Consider the following 15,147-nt stretch of genomic DNA (forward strand, 5'->3'; position numbering starts at 1 on the left):
CCAAATGAGGTCATCAAGCTGCAGCCTAATTGACAGGCCAAACTCCACCCTTCACTCTTATGTCTCAAATGGACAACAGATTATGTAACTGCCCCATGTTCCTAGAAGGTAAATATAGTGAAGTTAAATTGCTTAAATGGGGCTTTCTATCCGAGTCTTTGTACCTCCCACAAATGATCAGGTGGGACCATTCAAATAGGGTGAGTGAAACACTGATAGAGAGGAATTGTCAGTTTTGCCATTTTTCTGGGTGTAAAAAAAACATCTCAGAAGCAGAAAAATGGAATAGCAGGAACCTAAGGAACGAAGAGTCACCAGTGGAGAACGTGAGACGCCTACCTGAAGCGGCACTAGCATCGCAGGCCACTGAGAATGAGACAAAGCCGCGGAGCCGCACTGAGACCATGGGGCAGAGCGGAAGAGCAGTGCCCCATCAAATGGAGAGTTAGAGCAATGGGCTTGAAGAGAGAGGCCAGAGGACCACCTGGGTGAGAGGTGGGACAGAGACATGGTTGCTGACTGAAAGAAGCACCGCGGTGGACAAAAGACGGTGTGTTTTTTTATTCTGACTCGTAACTTGCTAAAAATTGAAGGGAAAAAAGGTCAGAGTTACCAAAAACCACTTCCCAAGGAGAAGGAGACTGTGCAGCTGACTGAGATGGCAAAGAAGATGGGGAGGTGGCCTCTCAGCTTCTTCCGAGCTTTCTCTGAGGAGGGTCATCCCTCCAATAAGAAACAGAATTTGGCCGGCTTGGATTTTGCTGGGCTCGGAGGAGGAAATGAATAGCAACTGAGCAGGAGAGATGATGGGAATATACGTCATTCAGTAGAATCAGGTCATAGTGTCATGGTGGGAGAACTACCCAATGCTCCCAAAGATGACCTCGATCTAGCATGTGGGCATCACCTATGGCTGTAACAGGGGATCCTGGGATTAGATTAAACATTATTCATTGAACAAGTATCATTTCACACATAGACCAGAAAAACCTGCCTTTTTCTAGGTCTGCGAGAGAAGGTGGCACCTGGCCCCAAGATTACATGGACACCGAGTCAGGGCCCAATGTAAGCTTCGAAAGGTAGATGGAGAAGTTGAAGTTCACCCAAAGCAAATGAAATGGATGCGCGAGAACAAGATCGGCATCACAGGAAAGCTCAGATGTTGAGAATGTTTCTGGAGAAAGAAGCCGTCTCCACAAATTGAAGGATTTGAAAGCAGGACAGGAATGGTCTGAGTCAATCCTAAAACCACCCCTCCTAGAGAATCCCAGGAATCCAGACCCCAAGTGCATCACAGGTAATAGAGGCCTGCGGCAGGGGCAAGGCAAGCATGTGACATGGTCAGCATGAGACCTGGTGAAACTGTAAGTTAGAACCAGGCTGGAAATGGGTCCCGTCTCTCTTGCCTTCCTGGAGGTTTTGTTGCCTCTCTTGGTCCCTGAGCTCCCATCGACGACAGCTCCAATTCTGATGCTAGCTTCTGGCATTTGGACTGACCCACGTCTATAAATTTCATTCCCACTCCTATCAACACCGCAAATCCACTGCCACTGAGTTTATTCCAACTCTTTGCAGCCCTACAGAGAGTTGGGAGGCTGTAGATGTCTGCAGAGGCAGATAACGTCATCTTTCTCTCAAGGAGCAGTTCATGAGCTTGAACTTCCCACCTTGATATTGGCAACCCAAAGCTTCCCCCACAAGGCCGCCACAGTTCCATCCAAACTCACTGCCATGGAGTCAATGCTGACTCTCAGCGAGCCTGCAGGCAGGGTAGAACTGCCCCCATGAGACTCCAAGAACATAACTCTTCACGAGGGTAGAAAGCCCTGCTGACCTTGCAGTTAGCAGCCCAACTCAATACCACTACCCAACCAGGGCTCCCCAAAGTTCAAGGGAGAAATGAGACTGCTCCACCGGGATGGGAAGGCTATAAATCTCTCTGGGAGCTGACTGTCTCGTCTTGCTCCAGCTGTGGGCTCTCGAGATGCCGCCTAACGTATAACCCATTGAGACTCAGGGATCCTACAGAAAGACCACCAAACCACCGTGCCACAGAGCCCATTACAGCTCTTGACAGCTGTTGTTTATTCAGTCACAGCACCTCTTCAGCCCTCTCGAGCCTGTTCTGTGCCTGACTCAGACCACACCAAGCGGGCTCCCCTTCCCTCCAGCTTTCTGCTGTGTTTAGCATCAGATGGATGGAGAAGAGGAGGCCAGTATTCACTACGACCACTCCCCCCTGCAAAGGTGCTGGGTTGCACTTGGTTTTGTTAGGTCACTCGAGGCAGAATTAAGGGCTGTCCCACTATGTGCCAAAGCCTCCCTCCCCCATTACAGGAAGGAAGTCGGAAGCTGCTTACGGCTGGACCACATGCACCCATTCGTGTCTTTGAGACAGGACACAGGTACACCTGGGCGGCCAGGTGGGCTTAATTCAGCCCATCCAGACCAGGTGGGCTTAATTCAGCCCATCCAGACCAGGTGGGCTTAATTCAGCCCATCCAGACCAGGTGGGCTTAATTCAGTCAATGGGGTTAAGCAGTACCCTCGACCGCGCCTCCCAACAGGTCCCGTGAAATAGCCAGAAGTTCTTTCTCTGGCTCTCTCTCTCTCCCAGCGGCTGCACACAGTTTGGCAAGGCCATGGTCTCCTCTTTCCCAGGGGCTCCCCAGGGGCCTGAGGGTTTCTCCAGCCTCAGGTTTCCACGTGTGGGTGTGGAGTGCCCTGAGGGTGCCCGTGTAAACCTGAAACTCCTATCTTCCATAAAACTCACTTGGATCAAGATCCAGTCTTCGGAGTGAATTCGTTCTCGTGTGAAGCCAAGGTCTGAGGTCTGTCTCCCACGAGAGAGAGCTCCCAGTGTCTCTGCTGAAGAGCACAGCTCTTGTCAGGGGCCCCTCTCCACACAGCAACTCTTTCCAGTCAACACTCGCTCCCCTCCCCCTGCAGGGTCATAGCCATGGTCTGATGCTTCAACTGTGAGGAGCCCAAACCTTTGCAAAAAGTTTATTAAACTCCCCCTCAAATGAGTCTGTCTGACTGTGTTTAAGGTCTTCTCTCTTAATACCTGGTACTTGACTCTGGCTCCATCCCTCGGCCTTATTTTACCTCTTGTACCACATAGCTCTGTGCTTGTAGCTGCACCGGGCTTCTAAGCCTGGGTCGGCAGTTTCTCAGCAATTTCTCTGAAATAAACTGCAACTTTCCCTCAAGTCCATTTCAAGCCATGGCCCAGAGCCCATATTCTACGCTCTGTTTTCTTGTTTTGATCTTATTTACTTATGTTCTTTTTAAGAATGTTTTTCTCTTTTAAAAGTCTGATTTTTGTCTCCCTGGGAATAAAAGGAGATTTTTTTGTGTGTGGTAGTTACATGATCTGGTGTCAGCTTGAGACTATTAAGAGTGAAGGGGTGGGGGTTAGCCTGTCAATCAGGCCCCAGCTTGATGATCTCATTTGGAAGCGCTATGGAGATAAATAGCTCACTGGAGGCCACATACACTCTCTCTGTACGATATTCCTGTGGACAAGTCACGTGGAGCTACACTGATGGAACCAGAGCCCTGGAGCTGGAGAAGCCACATGGAGATACATGCCAGTGCTGAGATGCTTCCACCACCACTGGATCCAGAGGCTTTCCACCCACTGGCCTATGATCTTCCTGCATTCGGCATCATTGCATGTGTTGGGTGAGTCTGAAGAGAAATTTATAGACTGGTTTTGGGTATATGGGCTAATATCCAACTTACGGACTTGATGTGAAGTAGGCTGGGATGTTTTCTTAATAAACAATTACTCTTTGATATAAAGCTCTCCTTATACACATATGAGTGTCCATGAATTTGTTTCTCTAATCTACTAAGACTAACACATTTTTATACCTTATGTAAGTTGAGGTTGAAGCTGAAGAAAATGAAAACAAGTCCACAAGATCCACAAATAAGATCTGAGTATACCTCACCTGGATTCTGAGAACATCTCAAGAACAGAGTCAATTAATGAGAGAAGACCTGATGAACTGTGAGGTGATATCAAGAATATCACCCACGAAGAAAGCAAAGGGTCCTTTGAAAGACAGAAAAGAAATCAAAGTGGATGCCAGAAGAACTCTGAAACTTGTTCATAATCCTAGAGTAGCTAAGCAAATGGAAGAAATGATGAAGTCAAAGAGCTGAACAGAAACCTTCAAGGAGCAGCTTGAGGAAGCCAAGTGGAATCTTATCATGAAACGTGCAAAGACCTGGAGTTAGAAAACCACGAAGGAAGAACACACTGAGTATACATTAAACTAAAAGAACGCAAGAAACAATTCAAACTTTAAGTTGCTATGTTGAAAGATTCGGTGGGCAAAGTAATGAATAATGCAGGAGAGCTCAAAAGAAGATGGAAATAATATAGTCACTGTACCAACAGAAGAACGAATTGATGTTCTAGCATTTCAAGAAGTAGAATATAAGTAGAATCAAATGGTCCTAAAGAAGGAAGTCCAAGCTGCACTGACAACATTAGCCATAAACAGAGTCCAGGAATTGACAGTATACTGGTTTAAATGTTTCAACAAGCTGATGAAGCACTGAAAGCGTTCACCCACTTATGCCCAGAAATTTGGAAGACAGTTACCTGGCCAACTGACTAGAAAAGATCCAAATTTGGACCCTCCAAAGAAAGGTGACCCAGCAGAACGTGAAAGCTGTTTTGTTTGTTTTTTATCGTGAATATCGCATGCAAGTAAAATGCTTCTGAAGACCATCCAACAACAGCTGCAGCCATAGATTGACAGGGGGCTGCCAGATTGAGAAGAACGGGGACCTCATTGCTGACGTCAGATGAATCTGAGCTCAAGGCAGAGACACCTGACAGATGTTTTTTGTGTTTTATTGTCTATGCCAACGCATTTGACTGTGTGAATCTTGCTTTATACAATTGATGTACGTATATGTATGGATTGTGGTAAGAGTTGTTGGAGTCCCTAATAAAATGTAAAAGAAGAAAAAAAAAAAAAAAGAAAAGAAAAGAAAAAAAAAAGAAAAATAAAAAATAAAATATCCTTTTAAATTGTTGAACCTGATAGAGGGACAAAAAAAAAAAAAAAAAACCTATGGATCCCGTTGAGAAGAATGGGATTCCAGAACATTTCATTATGCTTATGTGGAACTTGTATGTGGATGCATCCAGGCCAAGGGATGCTGCATGGTCCAAGATCAGGAAAGGTGTGCATCAGGGTTACATCCTCTCACCATACTTATTCAATCTGTGTGCTGAGCAAATAATAGAGAAGCAGAACTATATGAAGAGAATGCAGAATCAGAATTCAAGGAAGACTTATTAACAACCTGAGAGGTGGAGCTGATATAACCCTGTTTGCTGAAAGTGAGGAGGACTTGAAGCACTTGCTGATGAAGAGCAAGGATTGCAGCCTCCAGTATGGATTATGACTCAATGTGAAGAAGAAGGAAAAAAAAAACCTCACAACTGAACCAATCAATAACTTCATAATAAACGGGAGGAAAAAAATGGAAGCCGTCAAAGATTTAGTCTTGCTTCTATCTGCAGCCAATGCTCATGGAAACAGTAGTCAAAAGGTCAAAGATGCGTGGCCTTAGGTAAATATGTTGCACAAAACCTCTTAAAGTGTTTCCCAAAAAAGCTATTACTTTGAGCCCTAAGATATGTCTGACCCACTGGTATTTTTCAATTGTCTCATATGCATGTGAGTTATGCTATTGGCAAAGAATGTGTGAAGTACTGTGGACTGTGCGCTTCCAAGAGAACAGTCTGTCTTGTAGGAAGTACAACAAGAATGCTCCGTCCCTTGTGAGGTAGGGTGAGACTTGGTGCCATGTGCATTGGACATGTTCCTGGGAGATACCAGTCCCTGGAGAAGGACCTCATGCTTGGTAAAGCAGAGGGGCAGCAAGAAAGAGGACTGCCCTCCACAAGACAAGTGCCCGGGTCAGTGACTGGCATGATGGGCACAAACATAACCATTGTGAGGGTCACACGGGACTGGGCAGTTCCATTGCTGTTGTGCACGGGGTCATGATTTAGAGCTGACTTGACGGCACCTGGCAACAACAACAGTTAGGAGATATAGAGAAAGCGTCGTGATCACAGTGACCAGGGTTGGTCCTGGAAATAGTACTAACGTGAATGTTCAGCATGGACTCCAGTGTAGCTAAGTAAAAAGTTTAATAGAAAAAGTTATTAAATATTCCTGTAGTCATCCCATAGTTACTGGGTATCAAGGAAAACTCATTCAGTCACCCAGTAAGTATTTATTGATAGCCTAATACATATTTTCCAGCCATTGATGGGGTCAAACCTTATAGGTTTAATGGTGAACAGCATAAATATATATTTGCCTCACAGAAGTTGTTGAATTGGGAGGTACCATCAAACCCACCATTATAATATAGTATGTTAAGTGCACTCGTGCGGGAAGTATAAGAACCCATAGTATTAAGACCAAGAAAACTGTTTGTGAGGAAGTGAAATGGAATCCCAGACAGGAAGAAGAGCATTTCAAACAGGAAAAAAAATGTGGAGAAAAGCACAGTATAACAGACAAGTGAGCGAGAGTCGGTGTGGCTGGATTTGCGTGTGCGGTGGCTTAGCGGGGTTAAGCATGGGGCAATCAGGTCAGTGATTCAAACCCTCAAGCCACTCTGAGGGAGGCTGTAAATCTTCACAGGATCAGACACCCTACCTGATGACAGTGACTTTGTGGTTGGCTGGCTAGTATGTGTGTGTGCACATATGCATGTTGGTTGTGAAGATGTTGATTGATTAGAGAAGTTGAACTCCCTGCCACGTTCAGGTGCAGTCTTGGAAACACAGAAGAGCAGTTCTACTTTGTTGTATAGGATCGCCGTGAGTTCCAAGGGGGAGGGGTTTTCTGGGAGGATAGGGTATTTTTTGGTGTGGGGGGGGTGTAGATGGAATTTTTCAATACCTTCCCAAGTTCTATTTCTTGCTGACAGAAAATGAAGATCCTTTGGTTGATCACTCCTATGTACACATGGTTAGACTTGATGTCAACTTGATGGTGTTTAGTACAGGTGGAATCCACCCTATCGGTAGGATGATGCCTTGTTGGGCATGTGGCTTTTTGATAAGAGAGGCACTGAGAACTTCTCTCTTGCTTGAAGGCCTTCCTGCTTGCCTGGATTGTATGTCTGCCTCTGGGATGGGCGACCCATGCAGCCTGCCAACCCTAGAAGCCATGGCGCTCTGTCATTTCCTGCAGACCTTGGATTCATGTGACTCTGGACCCAACAGCCTTTGATCTCTCACCTCCCTGCTTTGCGTTCCTGCTTCATCCACTGGCAGCTTCATGAGTCTAAAGAGGGTCCCAGCCAGCATTGGACCAATGGACTTGATTTGGACTGGGCTCGGCCACCTTCTTGATATAAAGTCCTTTTTATCACATATGTCACTCCGGTTTTGTTTCTCTAGAAAATACAATCTAACATATATCCCAGGGAATTAAAAGCAGAGACTTAAACAGATATTTGTGCACTAGCCAAGTGACAAACATTTAAAGTATCCATCAACACACTACTGGTAAAAAACATGTGGCATTTAGCTCCAATGGCCCTATGATGCAGGCATCAAACAAAATGAAATTCTCCTACATACTACACATGGATAAACCTGGAAGGCATTATGTAACATAAAATGAGCCAAACTCAGAGAGACAACTATTGTCTGATTCCATATATATGAAGTATCAAGGATAGGCAAGTTTATAGATAGAGAAAGCAGACTAGAGGTATCATAGGCTAGAAGGAAGGCATAATGGGAAGTGACTGTTTAATGGGGAAAGAAACTCTGTTTGGGATCATGAAAAAAATCAAGAAATGGAAAGTCACGATTGTTATGCAACATGTCTGAATGGTATATTTTAAAGTGGTTAACATGATAAATTTTGTGGATGTTCTATTATAATATATGATTTCAGAGAAAACTGCTAAAATAACTATATTTAATTTACAAATAAAGCATTAGTTCAAAAGTAAAGTGCAAAAAACAAACTCAAAAATATAATCGTTTCTAGGATAAGCAACTATGCATTTTTCTAAAACAAGACCATGATAATATGGGTGATAGTTTTCTCCAAGACTCTGGGACAATAAATCTTATCCAAAACCATATCTATGCTGCCTGGTCTAAGTAGGACACTGGTAGACTCAAACTAAAGGACTGAAGGATTATGTACAAGTTAAGGCAAAAACATATGCACGTCAAGAGTCCCTGACAGCAAGACAGCAGAGTGTTTACTCTGGATTTGATTTACAGACTCCTTGTACCAGGACACATCGCCAACACAATGAATATGACTATTATGCCCTTTGCTTCTATTCTCTCCAACTCAGTTTCTCTTCTGCTTCTTGTTCTTGAATACTGCTGTCTCATGACTTCTGGAAAACTCTCTGACTTTCTCATACCCAGAATCCCAAAGAGAGGGGACCTGATTGGTTGAATGGCTCACAAAGGTGCCTGCTGAGCTACCTCGCCTACTAAGCCTGTAGAACCTAATGAGAATGCTGCACATAGATCCCATCTGATCGCTGAGGGTTGGCATTCATTCTGGTGCCCGTGCCAGTATTTCTGTTGGAGAATTGTCCTCAGGCTGCACAAGGCCAGAGAGCAGACCTGGGAAACCAAACTTGCTGCCTAAAAGTTGATTCTGACTTAGTAATCCTATAGGATGTAGTAGCTTCCAGGACTGTAGTATTTGTCCTGGAATGATTAAAGTACTCAGTTGTGCATGGATAGAGAAACCTACTGCCACGAAAATATTGATGCTCCCCAAGGAAATCTACAGAAATCATGCAGTCTTAATCCAGATTCCAATATCACCTTTTAAAGAGATGGGAAAATTATTCGCCAATGTTACACTGAAAGGAAAGAGACCCTAGATAAGCAAAATATGGCTAAATAAGTAGGAGGCCTCTCACTTTCCAATCTCAGAGCCCACTACAGAGCCACAGTGTTGGTGAAACAGACACATACATTAGTGTAAAGAATTGAGAGCCCAGAAATAAATCCACACAGACACCATGTCTTTGACAAAGGACAAAAATGCATTAAATAACAAAGAAAGTCTCTTTAACAAATGGAGCTGGAAAAACTGGATAACCATTTATAGAAAAATGAAACAGGACCCGTATCTCCCACCATACACTAAAAACAAACTCAAGAGGACTCAAAACATAGATGTAAGACCTAAACCTATGGAGATTATCAATGAAAAAATTGGGGCAAATTTAGGAGCCATATAGCAAGGCATAAAAGCATTCCCCAACATCACTTAAAACCCACAAGCAGCAGAAGGCAGAGCAGATGATTGGGACCCTCTAAAAATGAGACTTTTCTGTACATCAGAAGATTTTACCAAAATAGTAAAAAGAGAATGAATCCACAGACTGGGAAAGTTTTATGCCAAAGATATACTGTAGAGGGATTAAGTAAAACATTTACAGAAAATTTCAATACCTCAACAATAAAGACGAAAATTATATATTTTTTAAAATGGAGAGAGTACATAAACAGACAATTCACTGAAGAAGACAGGTGTCAAGCAAACATATGAAGAAATGCTCCCCAAGTATTGGCCATTAGAGAGATGTAAATCAAAACAGCAATGAGAAACCATCTCACCTCAACATTAATATCAAAGGGCAAAACCACAGGAAACAGCAAATACTAGAGTATGGCAAGACTGGAACCTTCATACATCATTGGTGAGATTATAAAATGGTGCAAACTCTCTGGAAAGCAGTTTAGAGCTTCCTGTAAAAGTTGGAAATGGAAATAGCATATGGCACCAAACCAAAACCACACCAAATTCACCGCCCCAGAGTCCATCCCAACTCATAACCACCCTATAGGGCCAGGCAGAAGTGTTCCTGTGGGTTTCCGAGGCTGTAAATCCTCATGAGAGCAGAAAGCCTCACTCGCTCCCTCAGAGCAGCTGAGGGGGTTGAGTGGCTGTGCTAGGCATGGTTGACTAGAGAAATAAATCCAGAGACATTAATTCGTGCATAAGAGCGAGCTTTATATCAAAGAGCAGTTATATATTGAGAAAACATCTCAGCCCAGTCCAGATCAAGTCTGTAAATCCAATATTAACCCATATGTCTGATATTAGTCTATAAATTCCTCTTTAGACTCACGCAACACATGCCATGATGCCAAATGCAGGAAGATCACAGGCTGGTGGGTAAAGAGTCTTGTGAATCCAGCGGTGGTGGAAGCATCTCAGCCCTAGTACGGGTCTCCACTTAGCTCCTCCAGCTTTCTGAGTCTCAAAAGCAGGAAAGTGAAGTAGGGCCCAGCAAGTCTCCCATGGCTTGTCAATAGGAAGACCAAGGCAGAGCAAGTGTGACTCGCCTCTTCTGACAGCAGAATCAAGAGAGAGGAAGTTCCCAGAATCTTCATGGAAAGGCCACACCCACAAGAAGACATCATCAGGCTGTGACCTGATTGACAGGCTAGACTCCACCCCTATACTTATTTATCAAGTTGACATGAAATTATGTAACTACCGCAGTGGCTGACCCTGGGGTTAGCAGTCCAATTTGTAACCCACTACACTACTATAGCTCCTTACCTTATGCTTCAGCAATCTCAATAGTTGATGTATATAGATCTTAGAGAAATGAGTCCTAAGATTCTCAAAATAAGACCCAAAGAGATATATACACACCCATACCCATCACAACACTATTCACAACAGCAAAAAGATGGAAACAACCTTAAAAAGATAAGTAAACAATGATAGAGGCACATAATAGAATACTAGCCAAAGTTAAAGAATAATGATGAGTCTTCAAAATACCTCATAGCATAATGAGCAAGAAGTGCATTACACTGAGTAAAATTAATCACAAAAACTTTTTATCACAAATATTTGTATGAGATCATGACTGTAAAAATACAAGATAAGGTCTTTACACTAAAAGAAATATTCTTTCATGGTTACAAAGAATGGGAGGGAAATGGAAGATAAATTACTGGCTAGAGGCTAACCACATATTAACTTGAGAGATGAGTAAGGTGATAAAAAATAAGAGAGGGATTTAGATAGATAGATAGATGAATGCATTAATAATTGAGGTGATATGAAACACTGGGAAGAGGAAAAATGTTAAAAGCAGCAGAGGGAGGTAAATACTGTTAAAATCACAATCCTGCAGTAAATGGTGATCTGCAAATAGATGCATGGAAAGCCGTACAGGTTACATGGCTGTAGGAGGGAGCGAGAGAATACACCCACAAATTTATAAAGGTTTGATAGAGGACGTTTGTACATGGTATTTACCTTTGCTGCAAATATACCCATAAATGGGGTGGAGATCCATGAGTCCAATGATGAAGACTTTTTAGACAGAACCAAACACTCGGAGGAAATGAATTCCTCAGTGCCACAGCTCATGGGACTCCACCAGGGCCAATTGGCATAGCACAGGACACAAGGCTGAGTCAGCATCAATTCTACAGCAATGAGTGAGAGCATCCACAAAGATAATGTTCTAGATCCTACTTCAGTGGACAGCAACCAGAGTCTTAAAAGCTAGTGAGCAACAACTGATCCTTCCCTACCTGGAGAAAAGAGTGATGGAAATCAAAGAGAGGTGGAAGCAATTGCTTCCATGAATTAATGAATCCCCAAAACATCCATCTCCACCACCCTGAAAACAGAATTAGAGGGTGCCCGGCTACCACTACCAACTGCTCTAAAAGGATCGCTTTAGAAAGCCATGGATTATGGGAGAAAAAAGTGAAAGAAAACTCAAAATCATAAAAAAGAACCAGGCTCACTGGTCAGTTAGAAGCCGGTGGGATCCCAGACACTAGTAACCCTTAGTCACTCTTCAAGTCTAGAAATGAACTCACCACCATGGCTCAATTTGCAGGCACACAACAGAGAGGTGTGTAAGGGGAACAATAGTGAGCTAGAATAATTAAACATTGGACATCAAAGGGCAGCATTTTCTCAAGGACAGAAAGGTGAGGAATGAAGGAAGCAGGAAACACAGGGAGGGAGGGAGATAGTGTAGCCACATTGTAGCGATTGAAATCAATGAGATGAAACAGCATGTGTGTGGATTGTTGAATGCCAAGTAGATTTTTTTCTGTAAACTGTCATCTAATTCACAATTTTAAAAAGTTTATGTGAGATATAGTCAATTACTATGGCCATTCTAGCCATAATTCCTTAGGTGATGTATTATCATTCCAGACCCTGTGCCTGTCTATAATCCTATCTTGGAGGGGAATCTCTGCTGTATTCATGGACAGGATTGAGGTGGGGTTAAGTCTTGGCCTTATGAACCAAGGGATAGCCTTTGTTCTCTTGTGGGTATCTTTAGACTCCACTAGAGAGTGTACGTTTCCTTGGGAAGGATGGTTTGCTAGGAGATAAAATCCACACCTCCATCAAAGTCATTCCTCTGTGTATGAGAGTCAGCTGACAGCGATAAAAACCTAAAGCGTGGTCCAGAACGCTGTCTGAAGTGGGAGTGGCCAAGACCAGAGGCACCAGAGACTCTGGGGCCCCTTGCAATGAATTCTTGGACGAAGCATATAAAGGGAGCGTCATAAGAGAAACTCTCGGTTTCAGGATCGGAAAAGAAAGATAGCAAGAGGGGTATGTCTCACCCTTGTACCATGCAATAGGGAAGCGAGAGGAGGTCAGATATGGCCCGTGCCATTTATTGCAAAAAGAAATAAAGAAGATGAACAAACAGACAACATCAAAGAATAACAATGATAAAGCACTAAAAATGTTAAACTCAGAAACCATTATTTTAACTCACTCACAGATGTTATAATATGTTCTTGTTGGGACAGGGTACCCCAATCAATTCTGACTCCTCCGGGTAACAGAAGCAATGAATGAAATCACAAAATATAAAAGGGGCTTGAAATCATTTCGTGAAAAAGAAAGGTCCTTAAAGAGACTGCCTCAAGTTTGTTTGTGGTGATCTTACACAGCACAATGGTCGCATCCTACCCACCATCGGGACACAATGGAACGACAGTAATCAAAACCCCCTATTCCTTATGCGATAAATAAGATTTACATTTGCATCCTTGAATGACCACTTACTTGACAGTATTATTTTTCTTGTATCAAAAAAAGGAAATAAAAAATTAATACAGAATGATGAGTATGTACATAGTTATATCAAGCGTATCTTGGAAAACACTCTAATTTTAGCTGATAGAGTTAGGGGGGCTTCACAGAAAAGGTTTATTTGCACTAGACGTCAGGGAAGGAGAAGATGCTCAAAGGAAGAGGCAGGAAACAGGGTGTTTCAAGGATGCAGTCCCGTGATTATCATTTGTCATCACTAGGTTGTCGTTAGGTAACTCCTGACTCTGTTTGCGATGGTTAGGAGCCATAAAGTCCGTGTCAGCTCCTGATGACCCATGTACGACACAACAAAGCACGGTTTGGCCTCTGCCATTCCTGCAACTGCTGCTGGGTTTGAACCCATTGCTGCAGCCACTGTGGCAATCCATCTCTTGGAGGGTCTTTCTCATTTCGGTTGCCCTTCCACTTCACCCAGCATGGTGTCCTTGTCCAGAGCTGGTCTCTCCTGATAAATGTCCAAGGTGTATGAGACGAACACTCGATATGCTTGCTCTTCAGAAGCATTCTAGCTGTACTTTTTCCAAGACAGATTTGCTTGTTCTTTTGGTGGTCTGTGGTACTTTCAAGATTCTCCACCTGCGCCATAATTCCAAGGCATCTTGATCTTCCTTATTCGATGTCCAACTTCACATGTATATTGGATCATTGAAAATACCGTGGCTGAGGTCAAGTGCACATTAGTACTCAAAGTGATATCTTCACTCCTTAAACCTTTAAAGAGGTCTTGTATAGCAGACTTACCCAATGCAGTACATAGTTTGAGCTCTTGACTGCTGCTTCCATGAGCATTGATTGTGAATCTAAAGATGAAATCCTAGACCATTTTCATGTTTTCCATTTTTCATTATATTACTTATTAGTCCAGTTGTCAAGATTCTGCTTTTCTTTACATGGAGTTAGCATCATACTGAAGGCTGAAATCCTTGATCTTCATCAGCAAGTGCTTCAAGTCCTACCCTTTTAGCAAGCAAGGTTGTGTCACCTGCATAATGCAGGTTGATTATAAGCCTTCCTCCAATCCTGATGTCGCCTTCCTCCTCATGTAGTCCAACTTCTCAGATTATTTGCTCAGCACACAGATTGAGCAAGTATGATGAGTGGATACAACCTTCATATAACACTTTGCTGATTTTAAATCATGCTGTGTTTCCTCTTTCTGTCCATACAACTGTCCATACAACTGATCCATGTGCAAGTCCCACATGAGCATAATGACATGTTCCATAAGTCCTACTCTTCACAATGTTATCTAAGTTTGTTAAGGTGCAGACAGCTTAATGCCTTTGCATAGATCGTACAACACAAGTAAACACTTTTTTCTGGTATTCTCTACTTTGAGCTAAGGTTCATCTGATGTCAGCAATGTTGTCCCTGGTTTCAGGTCCTTTTCTGAATCCAATTTTAATCTCCGGCAGCTCCCTGTCAATGTACCGCTGCAGTTATTGCTGGATGACCTTCAGCAAAATTGTACTTGCATGTGCTACTAATGATATTGTTCTATAATTTTTGCATTCTCTTGGGTCGTCACCTTTCCCTGAAATGGGCACAAGTATGGCTCTCTTCCAGTGAGTGGACCAGGTAGCTATTTTCTAAATTTCTTTGCATAGATGAGTGAGTGCTTCCAGAACTGCATGAGTTTTCTGAAATATTTAATTCTGTCGACTCCTGGAGGCTTTTTCTCTAATGCTTTGGTCCACCTTGGACGCCGTTGTTCAATGCTGTCTATTCTTGATCATCCGCTACCTCGCGAAAGGCAGCGCACCGAGCGATTATTTTTGGTAAGGTGATTCTGTTCCTTCCATCTTCTTTTGGCGCTTTCTGCATCGTCCAATATTTTGTCCACACAATACTTCAGCATTTCAACTCACAAGTTTAATTTTTTTCTTCATTTCCTTCAACTTGTGATATGCTGGGTGTGTTCCTCCCTTTTGGCTTTCTGGCACCGAATCTTGGCAGATTTCATTCGAATATTTTACTTTGTCTC

This window comes from Tenrec ecaudatus, chromosome 13 (genome assembly GCF_050624435.1).
Source record: "Tenrec ecaudatus isolate mTenEca1 chromosome 13, mTenEca1.hap1, whole genome shotgun sequence".
Classification (NCBI taxonomy): Eukaryota; Metazoa; Chordata; class Mammalia; order Afrosoricida; family Tenrecidae; genus Tenrec; species Tenrec ecaudatus.